The sequence below is a fragment of the Penaeus vannamei genome, chromosome 10 (assembly GCF_042767895.1).
Source record: "Penaeus vannamei isolate JL-2024 chromosome 10, ASM4276789v1, whole genome shotgun sequence".
Taxonomy (NCBI): domain Eukaryota; kingdom Metazoa; phylum Arthropoda; class Malacostraca; order Decapoda; family Penaeidae; genus Penaeus; species Penaeus vannamei.
The window spans coordinates 13121713-13128941 of record NC_091558.1 but is presented as its reverse complement, the minus strand read 5'-3'; positions in this window follow the sequence as shown (position 1 = coordinate 13128941).

Sequence of the window (7229 nt, the reverse complement as noted above, 5' to 3'; positions counted from 1 at the left end):
GATGTGAATCTATTGGGAATAGTTATCAGTGACGATTTAAAGTGGTTCGCCAACACCAAGAAACTGATTTCAAAATGTGGAAGAAAGTTCTTTATGCTAACCAAATTAAAATCTTTCGGTGCATCCCAAGAAGACCTCCTCCGCATATGGACGACTTTCCTTCGACCAGTCTGTGAATATGCAGCACCAGTCTGGCATTCGTCCATTACCAACTTTGAATAAATATAATTAGAAAGACTTCAGAAAAGAGCATTACGTATCATTCTCGGGACAAAGTACACCACATACACAGAGGCACTAAACCAACTGCAGATACTCTCTAGAAGACCGGAGAAAATCCCTAACAGAAAAATTCGCACACATCTTTACATCTACGAGACATCGGCACCTACTACCCGACTTGCGTCAATCTAGCAGACAGCTTCGTGAGGATGTTAACAATAAATTATGTGAACCAAAGTGCCATACATCCAGATATTATATGTCTACTATTCCATATTGTATTAGAAACTTAAATGATAACTTTGTAAAGTAACAATTTTACCCTTGTAACTAAAACTTTACTTAATAAACTCTTTATTATTATTATTATTATTATTATTATTATTATTATTATTATTATTATTATTATTATTACACACACACATATATATAGATAGATATATAGATACAGATATATTGTAAATTTTCTTTCTTCAAACACAATATAGATATGATTAGTGAGGGCAGTAATTGTTTCTTCAGATGATTTTGTTTTTCTAAAAAACTGTGCATTAGGTTATATCTAAGGTTTCCAATCTATTTACAGTTAACTTTTCCAGAATATTGGTATAGGCAGATAAAACTGATCTCAACGGCATTTCTGTCTCTGCATTTAAAGATTGTCACGCTCTTGGTAGTCTTCAATGAGTCTAGGAAAGTGCCTGTGGTTAATGAAGAGTTTATGAGGAGGAGGAGGACCTGACTGATACAAGGGAACACAATCATTTTAAGTCTGATACAAGGTAACATAATTTTTACAAGTCTAATACAATTACTTTGAGTCCAATGCGAGTGTTGTCAGGATCGGGATATTATTATTGCATTATTATATCAGATACTTCTTTGCCTGTAACTGGAAAAAGTGTGAGAATCCTACATGACTTTTCTGTTATAATTTTTGGACTAATGAGATAATTCTCAATATACTGTCCTTGCTGTAGTTTCTATATATGATTGATAATTTACTGCTGCAATTGTTTTTCACTTCCATGTTCAATACTACCATGAGAGGAAAGTAATAGGAATGGTTAATGGTTAAAAAGCAAAATATATGTCCTAGACAGCAAAGATCATGTAGCACCATAGGAAGACAGATCTGGAAAGGGTAGAGAGGAGGGTAGGTTAATGATTAAGTGCTATGTGTCAACAGTCGTACAGCAATAGGATGGTACTGGAAAGAGTAAAGATGGATAAAGGTGAAGAGAATGAATAAATGGGTATCCATCCGAGTAAGGAGAATAAGTTGTCAAAGGGATTCCTGTGGGATTCCGCAAGGATGTCTAACAAGTTGGGAGGTTAGTGATAGGAGAATCATCATCATCATGAGCTAACGCCGACGGGGGCGCATAGCCGCATCCACCTTTTGGGATCCCTCATGGCAAGCCGCCAGGCAGGGACTCAACCCATCTCGAGCTCTTCCCGACACGTTTGATCGATCTGCCGTCGTCCCACAGGCCTCCTCCACCCAAGGTTGTCTCTTACAGAAACAACTTGATGAGCAGGATCAGCCTGTGGGAAGCGAGCCAGGTGGCCATATAGCCTGAGTTGGCGATCCCGGATTGTGCAGGTAACAGGTCCTATGCCAGTCCCATGGTTCAGCCGTTGGTTAGACACACGATCCCGCCAACAGTGCCCCATGATCCGGCTCAAGGACCTATTACAAAAGGCATCAAGACGAGACTCCAGGGCACTAGATAATGTCCAGGTTGCACTACCGTAGAGCAAAACTGGGATTATCAGGGCCCTGAAAACCTGTAGCTTGGTCCTTCTGCACAGGTACCGGCACCTCCAAATACTCTTGTCGAGAGTTCATGACTCCTGCTGCCAGGCCAATCCGTTTGCTGACTTCCTGGTCTGACAGCCCAGAGTTATGAACTGCACTACCAAGGTATGTAAAGCTCTCTGTGACTTCAATGTCCTCGCCGCAAGCACGTACCGACCGAACAGGTTCTTCTAGCAAGTCCCCAAAGTCCTGGATCTTGGTCTTGGTCCAGGAGACCTCTAGACCCAAGGGCTTTCGCTTCATTACTAAATGCATCGAGAGCCACCACTAGGGTTTCCAAAGACTCAGATAGAATAGCAACATCATCGACAAAGTCAAGGTCTGTAACCTTAATATTACCCAGTGTTGCTCCACAGTGACTTTGAACAGTAGCTCTGCCTAGTATCCAGTCCATGCAAGTGTTGAAGAGTTGGTGCAAGGACACAGCCTTGCCTCACTCCTGAACTAACAGGAAAGAAACTCAACAGGCCCCCACCACACTTTACAGCACTTTCATTACCAGTATACAGGTTTTCTATTAGTTCAATATTCCTTGTTGGAATTATTCTGTCTCAGGATCTCCCAGAATGATTCCCGATGCACTGTATCGAACGCCTTCTTGAGGTCAATGTAGGCTGCAAGCAGCCCACGTCCGAACTCACGACGGCGCTCTACAGTGACTCGGAGCGCAAGGATACGGTCTATTGTGGACTTACCAGGAGTGAATGCAGATTACTCTGGCCTCTGATGCCTTAGTAGATGGTCTCTAATACGCCTCAGAAGGATGCGGGCAAGAACCTTGCCTGGTACACTGAGCAGTGTGATGCTGCGATGATTGCTGCAGTCTCATCGGCCTCCCTTCCCCTTCCAGAGAGGGATGACCACACCCCTCAACAGGTCAGGGGGAACGGTACCGGACTGCCAGATGGCAGCCAGGACAGCATGCAATCCCCGCGCCATAGGTTCACCACCAGCCTTTAACAGTTCAGCTGGGATGCCGCAAATACCCGCTGCTTTACCGCTCTTCAGCTTGGAGATCGCCTCCCTAACTTCACTTAGGGAGGATGGCTCCTCGCTAATGGGTGGGTCCGGCAACGGAATCACGGCACTACCCACATCCAAGTTAACTGTTGGAGGGTCAACCTGATACAACTGCTCAAAGTACTCAGCCCAACGCTCCCGCACCGCAACAGGATCAGACGATCTGGCCACCTACTAAGCGAACTGCAGTCACCTGTGAAGAGGGCTTGGAATTGTTTTCTCAGGGCTTGGTATGCAGGACGAACGTCATTTACTAGGAAATGGCCTTCGACCTCCTCAGCAAGACTCCTAATAAACTGTTCCTTATCCCTTCTTAACAGAGACCGAGTTCTGTGCACCTAAGAACGGTGCAAATCCCGATCCCCTGCCAGACGAGCCGCATGGCAAGCATCTGTGGCTTCCAGTGTCTCCTGAGAGATTAAATTCTGTCTTGTTCTCCAATCGATTCTTGGGCTGCATCAAGCGTTTCACGCTTGAAGGTGTCCCACAGAAGTACAGGGTCTGTCAGATTCTCAAGTGCTGTGAACCGATCAGAGATTGTCTTAGCAAACCTACAAGCACACTCCCTCTCCTTCAGCCTGTCCAGATGAAACACCCTAGGGTGGTCACTGGGCCGCTGGGGAGTTTTGAAGTGAACCCGTAGGGTAGCCACAACCAATCTATGGTCAGTACCACAGAACTCGGCACTCCTATACACCCTGCAGTTCTGGAGGATCCTCCAACGAGTGCTAACGAGAATGTGGTCGATCTCCTTGGCTGCATTACCCGCATCGCTGTACCATGTCCAACGATGTGGGTCTGGGCGCTGGTACCAGGAGCCAGAAATCCTCAATTTCTGGGATCTTGCAAAATCCCGGAAAAGGAGGGAATTCTCGCTGCCGGTATCAACTCCCAAACCATGAGGACCGACAGACATCTCATAGCCAGCTCGATCACAGCCAGATACCGCATTGAAGTCACCCAGAACAATACGAATATCTCGCCGGGGACAACTGTCTGTCACAGACGCAAGTTTGGCGTAGAACATTTCTTTCACGTCAAGTTTACAAACATCGGTAGGAGCGTACACAGCAATAAGAGACATGAAGCCAAAAGACAGCTTCAGTCTCATTACCATTATATGCTCATCAACTGGAGTGACCTCTACCACCGAGGGCCGGAGGCTACTGGAGACAGCTATGGCTACTCCCTGAAGATGGTGACCATCGCTGCAGCCCGACCAGTAACAGGTGTAGCCACCTACACTGATCGTGCCGCTGCCAGGTCTTCTCACCGAGAGAGCAGCCACCCCACTCTCAACATCCCCAGTTCCCTCGATAGCAGGGGCAACCGATCATCCTGACGTAAAGAGCGGACGTTCCAAGCCCCCACCCTGACTTCCCGCCTGAGGTTAACCCTCGGGCAGTCGCTCCGGGTGGACGCCACCTCTGTCACCCCCGCCGACGCTGCCCCACCTAAAAGGCGGCAGGCTGCGGGACCCATCACCCACCTGTGGGGAGAATAGCTGAGGGAAAACATAAGTACTGGCTACAGTAAAGCTTGGCCAGGACAACAATCATGTGAAACTGAAAGAGGAATATTACATAGGGAACACAGGGGCGATCAGAACACCTAGGAGTGCTTAAGGTGGGTGTGGCCAGTACACAAGCGGGCAAGAGCCATCTAGCATCTGGTCCGATGAAATGGGGCTGACCAAAAGGAGATTTGATAGTTTTACAGTTTGTAATTTATTGGTGAGAAGTCTTGACCACAAAGATTGCTAGCAGGTATAAAGGAAGGTCTTAAAATAGGGATAATAATCCATGGCTGAAATATGTGAGAAACTGGCCAAGCCAAAAGGAATTTATTTTTTGTGACCACATCTACAGCCCTTTACACTAGCTAATGAGTAGGAGAATAGATACGTATTATAATAGGTATTGTCCTCTTCCAACAATGCCTCTAAAAACAAGTAGACAAAATGTCCTTCCGCAGCTTCCCCAATTATTCCTGCCTTTTTACAGTTACAACCAAATCCCAAGCTAAAGCATTATCAACCCTGACTGACTTCACTGGCAAACCCATTACTGCCTAGCCTCATCCCTCCCTCTATACTTGTACCTGAACTCCCTAACAAATTGCCCTTTCTACAAAAAAGATTGGTCAGATTGTGAAGAAGACTTGCGCACCTGCCTTGTAGACTATGATGTAGTATTAGTACAATACTACACCATTCCCCATATAGGCTGCTGTTGTCCTCCACCAATATTGTCCAGTTTATTTTCCATACATATGACATTCCCCTTCATGTATATATTGGTGTTCATCCCTGTCTGATCATATCAACCTCCCTTGTCAATGTCAGACTTGTTGCATCTAGGCTTTCCTGCCAGACACTGCCACTCCATAGCCTGATGCCCTCTATGTGCCCAACCTGGTCATGATCAATGAAACTGCTCTGTGCAGTCACACATGGGCCAATTGTAATGGTTCCCATAATGTATTTTATAGATTCAAACTTTGCCTCATTTTATACAGGGCCAAACAGGAAGCATGTCGACAAAGTTTTTCTCTAACTCCCTACTCCAATGCTGCCCTCCCAAGAGGCTACGATGATGTATTTTATAGGGACTGCCCTACCTATAAGTTAAAGTGTGAGGTGGCAACTCTCGGATTCAAACTTGGCCTCACTTTATTCAATGCTAGAAAGGAAGCACATCAACAAAGTTTTTCTTTTACTCCCTACTCCAATTCTGCCCTTCACTCTGCCCCTCCCCCTTTCCTCCAGAGATGTTTCTACATCTCCCCCTGCATCTATTCATCCTCCATCTTGCTTTTCCACCTCTACCTACTACCTTTCTCAATTAAATTCTTTTGCATTCTAGATACAGACACCCCCAACCTCTACCACTGCCCTGACACTTACTCCACTCCCTCCTTGCTCTACCCATAGCAGACAATCTAAATGTTCAACTCCGTATCTTGCCACACCCTCTCTACCTACCAAATTTACTCCAGAAAGTCTCAAAGACATTCAAAACTATGTAATCAAAACATGCCTACACCTCATCCATCTTCCAACCTCTCTGCTCCCATTCCCTCTACACTCAAAGTAACTGCAAACATCCATGCTTCTCCTATTCATGTTCTCCATACATATCCTCCCAGCACATCCGAACTCCTTGCTTCACCCCCTTCCTTTCCCATTATCCTTTCTGCTTCCACTTGGATGTACATGTGACTTTGACACAACTCCCTTCCCTGGATTCTCTCCCTCCTGACATTTCTCCTGAAAAAGTGCCCTTAAACCCTCTTTTCTCCTTTTGCTAATTCTGAACTTACCTTATGGACATACAGAGTCCCACACTTCCTCCTTTGACAGCTTTTGATTTAATCAGCCTTGTAAATCCCTACCTTAGCCCACTCATTCACCCTCTCTTCCATTACCCCTTTGCCCCTTTTAATGCCAATTCCCATTGGTTATCATTTTAAATATTGTTACTTTTTCTTATGGTGCAGTTCTATCAGAATTGTGATCAAAACTTCCAGGTAACTTACATTGCAACATGGATCAGAATTTGCAAAAGTGAATGAGCATACTTATTGATAATTTCTTTTTCCAAGTACAATTGACTGCAACTGCATTATGCCAACAGTTAAAACAGACGACATTTCTCTTCATGCAGGCCTATGACATGATTATTATTATTATTATTATTATTATTATTTTTTTTTTTTTTTTTTTTTTTTTTTTTAGTTTGAAAATAAATGTGCTAGACATCAAAGATCATGTAGTACTATGGTAAAGTATTGCTTTGGAAAGGGCAAAGGATTACGATAAAATGTGTTAGATGTCAAAGTTTTAAGTTATAGGATTTATAACATGAAAAATCTTTGTATACAAGTTAAAATTTATACATGATGATGAGCAATACAGTTAGCTCTGTAGAGTAGGTGTACCAAAGTTCTCTTGTAAAAATAATAGCAGCTTCAATAGCACCAAAATGTAAAGCTTCTGTGTGTGGCACTCTTGTGAAAAAACAAAAGAACCTCCAATTATAAACTAACTTTTTATAAATTATCTTTCTCCGTTTTGAGATTTTCTTACAGCCAAAATTAATGTTTCCAATATTTTTTCATATATAATGTGTTATCATTTTCATCATAGATTTTATCATGAATATAA